A 14,878-nucleotide genomic window follows, 5' to 3' on the forward strand; every position below is an offset into this window, starting at 1 on the left:
TACATCCACCTTGTAAACCCCTCCTAACCCCACACAAAGTACACACACGGCTCTGCTACATCCACCTTGTTAAACCCCTCCCTGACCCCACTGTCCAACACATAAACGTTACCTCATCCATCCAGACTAGCACCATAATGACAAGCGACCAGCACAGCAGAGTCCTGCAGCCACCCTGATCATGTGACCCCTGACTCCTCCCCTCCTGTGACCTCATCACAGGTCCTGTGCCGGCACCGCACACAAGATTACAGCCGAAAGAAGCGATGATCATTGCTGGCCCTAAGGCTGTGTGCACACGATGCAGATTTGCAGCAGATGCACAGCGGATTTTACCACACAGAAACGTTGCATATCCGCATTGTGATGTACAGTAGCCTTAAAATCAATGAAAAAAAAACCACTGTGCAGACGCTGCAGATTTTTCCGCGCAGTTTTCCTGTGGTACAAAATCCGCATGTTACTTCTTTTGTGCGGTTTTCCATCTCCCCTGTCTCCAAATACACAGGGGGAAAACCGCACAAAAACTGCAGGAAAAATGGAAGAAATCTGCAGGGCTAAAAAGTCATCTGCACTCAGCCTAAGGGGCTGCGTCACTGCGTGGGTACCTCGCGGAGGGCGCAGGATGGGGTCAGTACATGGGGGGCATGGCGGCTGGCGGGTATCCCAGACAGCGTGAGTGGGCCCTCCCATCTCGCCAGGGCCCCGGCAATTGCCCGGGTGCGCTGGGTGCTGACGCCGGCCCTGGCCTACGCATATCAATGAGCATAACTGCCACCTCACGACTGCCCCATGTTTTCCCTATGGCAACATTTTCCCGTTAAAATGCATTGAGACAATGTATTCCAATGACACGAAAATGTTTTTTCAAACGCAAATTGCACAAAAACTACAAATCCGATCGACACGAAAAATACTTAGCACACCTCTCGTGGACGCTGGCTTCAATCGACACCTCAACAGAGTTTGTGCGTGTAGCGGTTCGGGCTGCATTAATTGCGGAAATCAACTGAATAATAAGAATAAGTTAGCAGCGTTCGGATTACAACATTAATACTAGATGTGTATTTCCTGAAGGAAGTACAGATAGTGGTTTGAAATGGTGCCCGGGCTGCCCCTTTAAGAGAGACTTGCCTGCTGCCCCTGCAAGACTTTCAACTCAGGATACGATTTAACTGTGGGTGCCTCTCAGGGGCCACTTTGGCCTCATGGTCTGATTTTGTGGGTGGGGCCCCTCAGGGCCTGATTTTGTGGGTGGGGCCCCTCAGGGTCCGATTTTTTTGGGGGGGCCTCTCAGGGTCCGATTTTGTGGCCGGGGCCACTCAGGGTCCGATTTGGTGGCCGGGGCCCCTCAGGGTCTGATTTGGTGGGTGGGGCCCCTCAAGGTCCGATTTTGTGGCTGGGGCCCCTCAGGGTCCGATTTTGTGGCCGGGGCCAATCAGGATCCGATTTTTGTGGCCGGAACCCCTCAGGGTCCAATTTTGCAGGTGGGGCCCCTCAGGGTCCGATTTTGTGGCCGGGGCCCGTCAGGGTCCGATTTTGTGGGTGGGACCTCTCAGGGTCTGATTTGGTGGGCGGGGCCCCTCAGGGTCCAATTTGGTGGGCAGGTCCCCTCAGGGTCCGATTTTGTGGGTTGGGCCCCTCAGGGTCCGATTTTGTGGCCGAGGCCCCTCAGGGTCCGATTTTGTGTCAGGGGCCCCTCAGGGTCCGATTTTGTGGTTGGGTCCCCTCAGGGTCCGATTTTGTGGTTGGGGCCCCTCAGGGTCCGATTTTGTGGCCGCGGCCCCTCAGGGTCTGATTTTGTGGCCGTGGCCCCTCAGGGTCCGATTTTGTGGCAGGGGCCCCTCTGGGTCCGATTTTGTGGGTGGGGCCCCTCTGGGTCCAATTTGGTGGGCGGGACCACTCTGGGTCCAATTTGGTGGGCGGGGCCTCTCAGGGTCCGATTTTGCGGTTGGGTCCCCTCAGGGTCCGATTTTGTGGTTGGGGCCCCTCAGGGTCCGATTTTGTGGCCGGGGCCTATCAGGGTCCAATTTTGTGACTGGGGACCATCAGGGTCCGATTTTGTGACCGCGGCCCCTCAGGGTCTGATATTGTGGCAGGGGCCCCTCTGGGTCTGATTTTGTGGGCGGAGCCCCTCTGGGTCCAATTTGGTGGGCGGGACCACTCTGGGTCCAATTTGGTGGGCGGGACCACTCTGGGTCCGATTTGGTGGGCGGGGCCTCTCAGGGTCCGATTTGGTGGGCGGGGCCCCACAGGGTCTGATTTGGTGGGCGGGGCCACTCTGGGTAAGATTTGGAGGCTGGGGTCGCTCAGCCTCCAATTTGGAGGCCGGGGTCGTTGAGCTTCCGATTTGGAGGCCGAGGTCAAAAAGCCTCTGATTTGGAGGCCGGGGTCGATGAGACTCCGATTTGGAGGCCGGGGTGGCTCAGCCTCCGATTTGGAGGCCGGGGTGGCTCAGCCTCCGATTTGGAGGCCGGGGTGGCTCAGCCTCCGATTTGGAAGCCGGGGTGGATCAGCCTCCAATTTGGAGGCCGGGGTGGATCAGCCTCCGATTTGGAGGCCGGGGTGGCTCAGCCTCCGATTTGGAGGACGGGGTCGATCAGCCTCCGATTTGGAGGCCGGGGTGGCTCAGCCTCCGATTTGGAGACCGGGGTGGCTCAGCCTCCGATTTCGAGGCCGGGGTGGCTCAGCCTCCGATTTGGAGGCCGGGGTCGATCAGCCTCCGATTTGGAGGCCGGGGTCGATCAGCCTCCTATTTGGAGGCCGGGGTGGCTCAGCCTCCTATTTGGAGGCCGGGGTGGCTCAGCCTCCTATTTGGAGGCCGGGGTGGCTCAGCCTCCTATTTGAAGGCCTGGGTCGATCAGCCTCCGATTTGGAGGCCGGGGTGGATCAGCTTCCGATTTGGAGGCCGGGGTGGATCAGCCTCCGATTTGGAGGCCGGGGTGGATCAGGCTCCGATTTGGAGGCCGGGGTGGATCAGGCTCCGATTTGGAGGCCGGGGTGGATCAGGCTCCGATTTGGAGGCCGGGGTGGCTCAGCCTCCGATTTGGAGGCCGGGGTCGATCAGCCTCCGATTTGGAGGCCGGGGTCGATCAGCCTCCGATTTGGAGGCCGGGGTGGCTCAGCCTCCTATTTGGAGGCTGGGGTGGCTCAGCCTCTGATTTGGAGGCCTGGGTCGATCAGCCTCCGATTTGGAGGCCGGGGTGGATCAGGCTCCGATTTGGAGGCCGGGGTGGATCAGGCTCCGATTTGGAGGCCGGGGTGGATCAGCCTCCCATTTGGAGGCCGGGGTGGCTCATTGTCCGATTTGGAGGCCGGGGTGGCTCAGTCTCCGATTTGGTGTGTCGGCCCTTTAAGAATCATTTGGGTGCGCTGGCCCTTTAACAATCACTTTGGAGCGTTGGCCCTTTAAGAGCTAGTTTGGCTGACTGGGCTTCTTTTAAATCCACTTTGGCGCACACATTCTCTCTCAGGGGCATGTGTCATGTGATGAAGCTAGATTTGCATTTGTGCTGTGGGTTTCGCTTTAAGAGCTGATATTATGTGGCAGAGGCTCTGTGCTGGGGTTCAAGTGAAGTTCGTAGGCGTTGGCATAGTAACTGGGTCTGCCTGCGCATATCAATGAGCTCAACTGTCATTTCAATCGCCTCAGGGCACGTTTTGCCATTTCCTATTGAAAAGCATTGGAGACAGTGCATTCCAATGACGGGAAAAAAAATTTTCAAACGCAAATTGCGCAAAAACTACAAATCCGATCGACACGAAAAATACTTAGCACACCTCTCATGGACGCTGGCTTCGAAACGACACCTCAACGGAGTCTGTGCGTGTAGCGGTTCGGGCCGCATTAATTGCGGAAATCAACTTAATAATAATAATAATAAGAAGAAGAATAAGTTAGCAGCGTTCGGATTACAATATAGTGGTTTTTTCAAACCACTATAACTAGATGTGTATTTCCTGAAGTAAGTACAGATAGTGGTTTGAAATGGTGCCCGGGCTGCCTCTTTAAGAGAGACTTGCCTGCTGCCCCTGCAAGACTTTCAACTCAGGATACGATTTAACTGTGGGTGCCTCTCAGGGGCCACTTTGGCCTCATGGTCTGATTTTGTGGGTGGGGCCCCTCAGGGCCTGATTTTGTGGGTGGGGCCCCTCAGGGTCCGATTTTTTTGGGTGGGGCCTCTCAGGGTCCGATTTTGTGGCCGGGGCCACTCAGGGTCCGATTTGGTGACCGGGGCCCCTCAGGGTCCGATTTGGTGGCCGGGGCCCCTCAGGGTCCGATTTGGTGGGTGGGGCCCCTCAAGGTCCGATTTTGTGGCTGGGGCCCCTCAGGGTCCGATTTTGTGGCAGGGGCCAATCAGGATCCGATTTTTGTGGCCGGAACCCCTCAGGGTCCAATTTTGCAGGTGGGGCCCCTCAGGGTCCGATTTTGTGGCCGGGGCCCGTCAGGGTCCGATTTTGTGGCCGGGGCCCGTCAGGGTCCGATTTGGTGGGCGGGGCCCCTCAGGGTCCAATTTGGTGGGCAGGTCCCCTCAGGGTCCGATTTTGTGGGTTGGGCCCCTCAGGGTCCGATTTTGTGGCCGGGGCCCCTCAGGGTCCGATTTTGTGTCAGGGGCCCCTCAGGGTCCGATTTTGTGGTTGGGTCCCCTCAGGGTCCGATTTTGTGGTTGGGGCCCCCTCACGGTCCGATTTTGTGGCCGCGGCCCCTCAGGGTCTGATTTTGTGGCCGCGGCCCCTCAGGGTCCGATTTTGTGGCAGGGGCCCCTCTGGGTCCGATTTTGTGGGTGGGGCCCCTCTGGGTCCAATTTGGTGGGCGGGACCACTCTGGGTCCAATTTGGTGGGCGGGGCCTCTCAGGGTCCGATTTTGTGGTTGGGTCCCCTCAGGGTCCGATTTTGTGGTTGGGGCCCCTCAGGGTCCGATTTTGTGGCCGGGGCCTATCAGGGTCCAATTTTGTGACTGGGGCCCATCAGGGTCCGATTTTGTGGCCGCGGCCCCTCAGGGTCTGATTTTGTGGCAGGGGCCCCTCTGGGTCCGATTTTGTGAGTGGGGCCCCTCTGGGTCCAATTTGGTGGGCGGGACCACTCTGGGTCCAATTTGGTGGGCGGGGCCTCTCAGGGTCCGATTTTGTGGTTGGGTCCCCTCAGGGTCCGATTTTGTGGCCGGGGCCTATCAGGGTCCAATTTTGTGACTGGGGCCCATCAGGGTCCGATTTTGTGGCCGCGGCCCCTCAGGGTCTGATTTTGTGGCAGGGGCCCCTCTGGGTCTGATTTTGTGGGCGGAGCCCCTCTGGGTCTGATTTTGTGGGCGGGACCACTCTGGGTCCAATTTGGTGGGCGGGACCACTCTGGGTCCGATTTGGTGGGCGGGGCCCCTCAGGGTCCGATTTTGTGTCAGGGGCCCCTCAGGGTCCGATTTTGTGGTTGGGTCCCCTCAGGGTCCGATTTTGTGGTTGGGGCCCCCTCACGGTCCGATTTTGTGGCCGCGGCCCCTCAGGGTCTGATTTTGTGGCCGCGGCCCCTCAGGGTCCGATTTTGTGGCAGGGGCCCCTCTGGGTCCGATTTTGTGGGTGGGGCCCCTCTGGGTCCAATTTGGTGGGCGGGACCACTCTGGGTCCAATTTGGTGGGCGGGGCCTCTCAGGGTCCGATTTTGTGGTTGGGTCCCCTCAGGGTCCGATTTTGTGGTTGGGGCCCCTCAGGGTCCGATTTTGTGGCCGGGGCCTATCAGGGTCCAATTTTGTGACTGGGGCCCATCAGGGTCCGATTTTGTGGCCGCGGCCCCTCAGGGTCTGATTTTGTGGCAGGGGCCCCTCTGGGTCCGATTTTGTGGGTGGGGCCCCTCTGGGTCCAATTTGGTGGGCGGGACCACTCTGGGTCCAATTTGGTGGGCGGGGCCTCTCAGGGTCCGATTTTGTGGTTGGGTCCCCTCAGGGTCCGATTTTGTGGCCGGGGCCTATCAGGGTCCAATTTTGTGACTGGGGCCCATCAGGGTCCGATTTTGTGGCCGCGGCCCCTCAGGGTCTGATTTTGTGGCAGGGGCCCCTCTGGGTCTGATTTTGTGGGCGGAGCCCCTCTGGGTCTGATTTTGTGGGCGGGACCACTCTGGGTCCAATTTGGTGGGCGGGACCACTCTGGGTCCGATTTGGTGGGCGGGGCCTCTCAGGGTCCGATTTGGTGGGCGGGGCCCCACAGGGTCCGATTTGGTGGGCGGGGCCACTCTGGGTAAGATTTGGAGGCTGGGGTCGCTCAGCCTCCAATTTGGAGGCCGGGTTCGTTGAGCTTCCGATTTGGAGGACGAGGTCAAAAAGCCTCTGATTTGGAGGCCGGGGTCGATGAGACTCCGATTTGGAGGCCGGGGTGGCTCAGCCTCCGATTTGGAGGCCGGGGTGGCTCAGCCTCCGATTTGGAGTCCGGGGTGGCTCAGCCTCCGATTTGGAGGCCGGGGTGGCTCAGCCTCCGATTTGGAGGCCAGGGTGGATCAGCCTCCGATTTGGAGGCCGGGGTGGCTCAGCCTCCGATTTGGAGGCCGGGGTCGATCAGCCTCCGATTTGGAGGCCGGGGTGGCTCAGCCTCTGATTTGGAGGCCTGGGTCGATCAGCCTCCGATTTGGAGGCCGGGGTGGATCAGGCTCCGATTTGGAGGCCGTGGTGGATCAGGCTCCAATTTGGAGGCCGGGGTGGATCAGCCTCCCATTTGGAGGCCGGGGTGGCTCATTGTCCGATTTGGAGGCCGGGGTGGCTCAGCCTCCGATTTGGAGGCCGGGGTGGCTCAGCCTCCGATTTGGAGGCCGGGGTGGCTCAGCCTCCGATTTGGTGTGTCGACCCTTTAAGACTCATTTGGGTGCGCTGGCCCTTTAACAATCACTTTGGCGCGTTGGCCCTTTAAGAGCTAGTTTGGCTGACTGGGCTTCTTTTAAATCCACTTTGGCGCACACATTCTCTCTCAGGGGCATGTGTCATGTGATGAAGCTAGATTTGCATTTGTGCTGTGGGTTTCGCTTTAAGAGCTGATATTATGTGGCAGAGGCTCAGTGCTGGGGTTCAAGTGAAGTTCGTAGGCGTTGGCATAGTAACTGGGTGTGCCTGCGCATATCAATGAGCTCAACTGTCATTTCAATCGCCTCAGGGCACGTTTTGCCATTTCCTATTGAAAAGCATTGGAGACAGTGCATTCCAATGACGGGAAAAAAAATTTTCAAACGCAAATTGCGCAAAAACTACAAATCCGATCGACACGAAAAATACTTAGCACACCTCTCGTGGACGCTGGCTTTGAAACGACACCTCAACGGAGTCTGTGCGTGTAGCGGTTCGGGCCGCATTAATTGCGGAAATCAACTTAATAATAAGAAGAAGAATAAGAATAAGTTAGCAGCGTTCGGATTACAATATAGTGGTTTTTTCAAACCACTATAATAAGTTAGCAGCGTTCGGATTACAATATAGTGGTTTTTTCAAACCACTATAACTACATACATATTTTAGAATACCCGATGCGTTAGAATTGGGCCACCATCTAGTATATATATATATTTTTTTTTTTTTTCCAATGAAGTGCATATGCATAAGTATATTTCTAAACATGATTACAGTATATATGAAATGAAACATGATCAGTGATGTAATAAATAAATTACCCCAACCTACCCTAAAAATCCCTGTGCCCTGACGGGTGTTTCGCGCACTACTTTCTCAGGGGGTCAAGATTATGTGCGCTGATTTCAAGTCGTCCTACTCTATTTATATTATATTTCCGAGGGTTATCTAATATGTGAAAAACATTTCTAATTTTTTTATACATAAAATAGTTCATTCTTGTTTTGACTTGCACTGGCAAAAAGGATGCAATAAGTCATCCCAAGACACCTCAAATATAAGGTCGCACACATTCTGAGCAGGCTGAACATTCCCTGGGGTAGTTTCCTTCTCAGTTTATAATCATAAAGTATAGTACAGTATTACAAGTTTCATACCCGTCCTTGTTTATAGAGCTTGTTTTCTGCTGTGTGAACTTTTTCTTTTGGTTTCCGACAGTGACTTTCTCAGGGGTCACCTAAATTCTTATGTGCATTTCTCTATTCACAATCCCAATTCTTCCAAAATAACTTTCAATTGTTGCAAACTTTGTGTTTGTTTTCTTGTTTCCAATAAGTTCAATTGACTGCAATACCTAAAGAAAACAATGACCAGCATCAGGATCATTCTGAACTAATTATACAAGTGGTGTTAATTACATGTTAGCAAACTGCCTAGTACAATGGTAGCTGACCGGCCACAACATACGGAACCCTGATATGACTCCTGACTGCATCTGAGCGGCCCATATTGCATACAATGTCTTGTGTTCTATGTCAGAAGTAGAGAGAAGATTGCATATTCATGGTCACTGTCATACACAATCTGAGAGATCCAGACGTTGGGTCCTGGATTGGTCCTTGGGTCACCATCAGGGCAATACAACCAGTACTACTCTAATGGATCATGGTCTTCTTTCTAAAACATACAGGGCGGCCATCATTTTTCTGCAGAACATTGCATTTAAACCCCTTTAAAGATAAATCTATTAGTAGGATCAACTCTCATAAGCCGTCTACGTGGGGATGCAGGTCAAAGAAAGCTGAAGAAAATGATTCCTTGATGTCTGTGATCCGATGTCTTACTTCATATATACTGGGCTGCTTTCTGCAGTTTATATATAATCATTGTTTTATTAGCAGGAGACCATTACTCGAGGACTATTTGTCATGTTGCTAGGTAGTTCTATCACATCCTTTCCATTGATTGACAGCTTAATGCCTATGCACAGTGAACACAGAAAGCTGCAAATCAGTTGTGGGTGCGGGGTTATACAGAGCTCAGCATTCAGAGAACAGGTAGATCTGCAGCAGAGAAAACAGTTTTTAATCAAAGCTGCAGTACCAGGTAAAGTAAGTGATACATCACTGGAATCAAGGTCTCTAACCCTTCATGATGCTGCTCTCAGATTACATAGAAAAAAACCTGGTGACCGATTCCCTTTAAATATGCAAATAACCTCTTCAAAGAGGAAGAGGGCTGGATTGCCACATCTAATAAGTGGCATTAGAACACCAGTCCTCTTCTTCTCTGAAGAGGCTATTTGCATATTTAAATTGCTATAGGAGCATTGCGTGGCCTAGAAGTCTCCTTACACTGACTCGACGCACTTGAGGTTAAACTTTACCCCTTAGACCTCTCGTGCTATGTAGTAGTGTTCCTGCAGCATAGAAGGAGGGAAGTTTATATGTAGATGGGATTTTGGAAACCTCCTCCACATGTATTGAATGACGTTCAGGTTTTCAGAGTGGGGAAAAGTTGGAAAAAAGGGAAAGTATCTTCTAAACTGCATGAAGTTTTATCTTAACCGAAAAGTATTATTCCATTCTGCTGTTCTGTAATGTGACCCACATCGCTCTCATCACATGAAAATGTAGTAAATGCTAAAAGTGTAAAGCGGAAAGCTCCACGACTAGAGTTGAGCGATACCGTCCGATACTTCAAAGTATCGGATCGGAATGGATCGGCCGATCTTAAAAAAAAGTATCGGTATCGCCGATTCCGATACCGGAAGTCCCATTCAAGTCTATGGGACTTCCGGTATCGGAATAAGAAAAATCCTGTTTTTCCCTTGTACAGCCTCTCTGGGGTCGGTACGGGCCTTTCGGGGGGCTGTGCCGGCCTGCCAGGGGGTCTGTGCAGGCTCCGGTGGTCTGTGCCGGCCTGCCGGGGGGCTGTGCAGGCTCCGGTGGTCAGTGCCGGCCTGCCGGGGGGCTGTGCCGGCCTGCCGGGGGGCTGTGCCGGCCTGCCGGGGGGCTGTGCAGGCTCCGGGGGGCTGTGCCGGCCTGCCGGGGGGCTTTGCAGGCTCCGGGGGGCTGTGCCGGCCTGCCGGGGGGCTGTGCAGGCTTCGGGGGTCTGTGCAGGCATCGTCCGATGGGACTACAAGTCCCATCGGGCGATGCCTGCTACCATGACAGTGATTGACACATTAGCCAATGATGGGACAGTAGTAGTCCCATCATCCGGCTAATGTGTTGAATGTAAAAAAAAAAAAAAAAAATTACATGCTACATACATGCTACATACATACTACATACTACATACATGCTACATTCATACTACATACTACATACATGCTACATTCATACTACATATATACTACATGCAACATACATACTACATATATACTACATGCATGCAACATACATACTACATGCTACATATATACTACATGCAACATACATACTACATATATACTACATACATACTGCATGCTACATATATACTACATGCATGCAACATGCATACTACATATATACTACATGCAACATACATACTACATACATACTGCATGCTACATATATACTACATGCATGCAACATGCATACTACATATATACTACATGCAACATGCATACTACATATATACTACATGCAACATACATACTACATATATACTACATGCAACATACATACTACATATATACTACATGCATGCAACATGCATACTACATATATACTACATGCAACATGCATACTACATATATACTACATGCAACATACATACTACATATATACTACATGCAACATACATACTACATATATACTACATGCATGCAACATGCATACTACATATATACTACATGCTACATACATACATATATACTACATACATACTGCATGCTACATACATACTACATACATACTACATGCATGCTACATACATACTACATGCTACATACATACCACATACATACTACATACATACTACATGCTACATACATACTACATATATACTACATGCATGCTACATACATACTACATGCTACATACATACCACATACATACTACATACATACTACATGCTACATACATACTACATATATACTACATGCATGCTACATACATACTGCATGCTACATGCATGCTACATACATACTACATACATACTACATGCTACATACATACCACATATATACTACATACATACATACTACATACAATACATTCATACAATACATACATAGACATACAGTACATATAACATAGAGTAACATACTTACCAATACTTGTCACATTGTTCCCCGAAGCCATTGTCTTTTACGGAATAAATATTAACATAACAAACCACAAAAATACTCACCCACGATCCGAAGCAGTCCACGAGTGTGTCCCACGACGATCTTGGGTAGAGAACTGCAGCATGAGCTGTTGCTGCCGTTCTCTACGGGCTGCAGGAATCCAATGACGGAAGGTAGGTATCCTTCCGCACTGTATTCCTCCGCCACTTAAAAAAAAAAAAATTCCCTAGTCTCACTTTATGCCATTGCTGCGTGGGAATTTCCCACACAGCAATGGCATAAAGTGAGACTAGGGACTTTTTTTTTTTTTTTAAGTGGCAGAGGAATACAGTGCGGAAGGATACCTACCTTCCGTCATTGGATTCCTGCAGCCCGTAGAGAACGGCAGCAACAGCTGATGCTGCAGTTCTCTACCCAAGATCGTCGTGGGACACACTCGTGGACTGCTTCGGATCGTGGGTGAGTATTTTTGTGGTTTGTTATGTTAATATTTATTCCGTAAAAGACAATGGCTTCGGGGAACAATGTGACAAGTATTGGTAAGTATGTTACTCTGTTATATGTACTGTATGTCTATGTATGTATTGTATGAATGTATTGTATGTAGTATGTATGTAGTATATATGTGGTATGTATGTAGCATGTAGTATGTATGTAGTATGTATGTAGCATGCATGTAGCATGCAGTATGTATGTAGCATGCATGTAGTATATATGTAGTATGTATGTAGCATGTATGTAGTATGTATGTGGTACGTATGTAACATGTAGTATGTATGTAGCATGCATGTAGTATATATGTAGTATGTATGTAGCATGTAGTATGTATGTAGCATGCATGTAGTATATATGTAGTATGTATGTAGCATGTAGTATGTATGTAGTATGTATGTGGTATGTATGTAGCATGTAGTATGTATGTAGCATGCATGTAGTATGTATGTAGTATGTATGTGGTATGTATGTAGCATGTAGTATGTATGTAGCATGCATGTAGTATGTATGTAGTATATATGTAGTATGTATGTAGCATGTAGTATGTATGTAGCATGCATGTAGTATATATGTAGTATGTATGTATGTAGTATGTATGTAGTATATATGTAGCATGTAGTATGTATGTAGCATGCATGTAGTATATGTATGTGGTATGTATGTGGTATGTATGTAGTATGTATGTAGTATGTATGTGGTATGTATGTAGTATGTATGTAGCATGTAGTATGTATGTAGCATGCATGTAGTATTTTTTTTTTTTTTAACATTTAACACATTAGCCGGATGATGGGACTACTACTGTCCCATCATTGGCTAATGTGTCAATCACTGTCATGATAGCAGGCATCGCCAGATGGGACTTGTAGTCCCATCGGACGATGCTTGCACAGACCCCCGGACATCAGCACAGCCCCCCGGCAGGCCGGTACAGACCCCCACAGGGTGCACAGACCACCGGCAGGCCGGCACAGCCCCCCGGCAGGCCGGTACAGACCCCCACAGGGTGCACAGACCACCGGCAGGCCGGCACAGCCCCACGGCAGGCCGGTACAGACCCCGGGCAGTCCACACAGCCCCCCGGCAGGCCGGCACAGCCCCCCGGCAGGCCGGCAGAGACCCCCGGAAGGCCCGAAATGACGGCGCATCATGATGCGCGCACACCGCGCATCATGATGACGTCAGGCTGTCAATCAACTGAACTTCCGATTCCGATGCCGACTTCCGATATTGAAAAAATATCAGAAGTCGGTATCGGAATTCCGATACAGCAAGTATCGGCCGATACCCGATACTTGCGGTATCGGAATGCTCAACACTATCCACGACATACCTGGCTGTCTATCCTCGATAAGATTCAGGGTCACACCCGGCTTCTCCTGAATATTGAAGCACAGGGCGTCACTCTTCTCAGGGACATTTATCACAAAATGAGGGTCAGAATCCACTGTAAATAGAGAGAAGACATTAATATCCAGTATTTACTGTAGAAAGCAAAAAACAGAGCAGCACAAAAAGAGAGAGTCCGGGTGCAGGCGCTCCCAAAGGCATAAACCAAACCTTTTCAATGCAAGAATCCAAAAAACAGGAACAGCACAAAGTTTTTTCTGAGTGAAATAAGAGCTGTTTATTTAACCCATAAGTGCGACATTTAGGTTCATATGGCGAACCTTTTCCAAGCAGTGAGCATATAACAAATGCCAAACACTTATAGGATTTACAAAATTGTAATTATTAACAAAATTATGGTGAAATAGATCAAAACGCAATGTTATTTGCTATCTATCTATCTATCTATCTATACTCCCTGACAGAAGTTATGTCGCTTGTCCATGTTATGGAAATAAAAGCTTATAACCTGATGTTAAATTCATCCATTGGTTGTATAAATTATTCTTTTGAAAGCTGAAACCTTCCGAAATGTGGTTTAGGTTAAGAAAATAAATTGCCATCAATGCAGAAATATTGATCATTTAATGGACACAGAATGGTCAGATTTTGGCAAGACAAAAGTTTTGTCGGCCACAGAAAGTAATGTGATATTCAAACAAATAATTAGCTTAAAATACAAATATATGTTGCATCACATTGGTGAATGAAGTTGTGGTGCTACTAGAGTCATATTTAATATTTTGGAAAAAGAATGTAAGGGCGCACTGCAAATACTCAATGAAATAATTAATGTCGGGGGTGCAAATGATCACATGAAGAGTTAATGCAACAAAAAAGGAAAAAGACCACATAAAAATGCACACAACCGATATATATAATAATAACAACAGGAAAAGCTTTATTGACAACAATATAAATTTAAAAACATGTAAAAACAAAAAGGGAATACAATCCCCCTGTTAGTCCTGATCAATACAATAATGAATTGAGTCTCATGCATATATCATCAGCATAAATAAAGGAACAAAAAAAAGAAAAACATCCACAATAAGGTGTATCCATATGATAGATGTAAATATATAATTACAGCAAAGAGCACCTAATGGCGCACAATCCTAATCAAATCGCCCTAATGCTGGAGACTCACACAATAAAATAGCCTTCACGTGGAAAAATGCCATGGATCACATGTCAATCACAGCTGAAGTGCCACATAGTCTAATAGAATATATAACATCCACAATACTTGAGATGAAGGTCCAGAAAAAATATATGTAGACCAGCGCACAGCATGTGCACAAAATGGTTCAATCCCATAAAGATGAATAAATAACCGCACTGAATGCTGAGCTGCGCACATAAAACCACTTAAATGAGTGGTAATAAAATATCAAACATGCAGATATTATTCAAGAAGCCATGATAATACCAAATGAAAACCACACTAATGTGGATCTGCATGAAAGACGCCACAGAAATAAGTGGCAATAAGATATCAGGCAAAAAACGCTGTTGAAAAACAGCCAAGTATGCCCAGTGAATGGCAGCCCTCTCACGGTTAGAAGCAACAGCTCACATGTGGAACAGGTATAATGAAATGCATGAAAGGTCCATACCAAGGCAACAGTACAGACAGGACGGCAGAAGGGAGGAGACCCAACGCGTGTCGCCGTATCAAGACGGCTTCATCAGGGGAAGTATGCATGACATTGCTGCTAAAGCCTTTAAATACCTGTATATGAAGCGCTCAGTCTAGCCACCTGTGAAAGAACATGTCAGACCCAAACCAGAAATAACGAGGAAAGCTGAAAACCTGGCAGACGTCTCTGCTCAAGGTGTCAGCTGCACGCGCGCTGTGATTACAGCGTGGTGCAGATGACATGAAATGAAGCATAAAG

At 49.3% G+C, this 14,878-nt stretch overlaps 1 long non-coding RNA gene across 1 annotated transcript in view; it reads right to left on the bottom strand.

The window, feature by feature from the left end:
- LOC141088373 (uncharacterized) overlaps window positions 1-14,668 on the bottom strand; it is a 46,266-nt gene extending 31,598 nt beyond the window's left edge. The window contains exons 1-3 of the long non-coding RNA XR_012231933.1: window positions 14,597-14,668; window positions 12,922-13,035; window positions 7,972-8,168 (exon numbers count right to left, since the gene is read on the bottom strand). This is a non-coding gene — a long non-coding RNA (uncharacterized lncRNA). The remainder of the gene's footprint in view (window positions 1-7,971; window positions 8,169-12,921; window positions 13,036-14,596) is intronic.
- Between the last annotated feature and the right edge of the window lie 210 nt (window positions 14,669-14,878).

Source organism: Dendrobates tinctorius, unplaced genomic scaffold (genome assembly GCF_039654945.1).
Source record: "Dendrobates tinctorius isolate UK_male_01 unplaced genomic scaffold, ASM3965494v1 ptg000038l, whole genome shotgun sequence".
Classification (NCBI taxonomy): domain Eukaryota; kingdom Metazoa; phylum Chordata; class Amphibia; order Anura; family Dendrobatidae; genus Dendrobates; species Dendrobates tinctorius.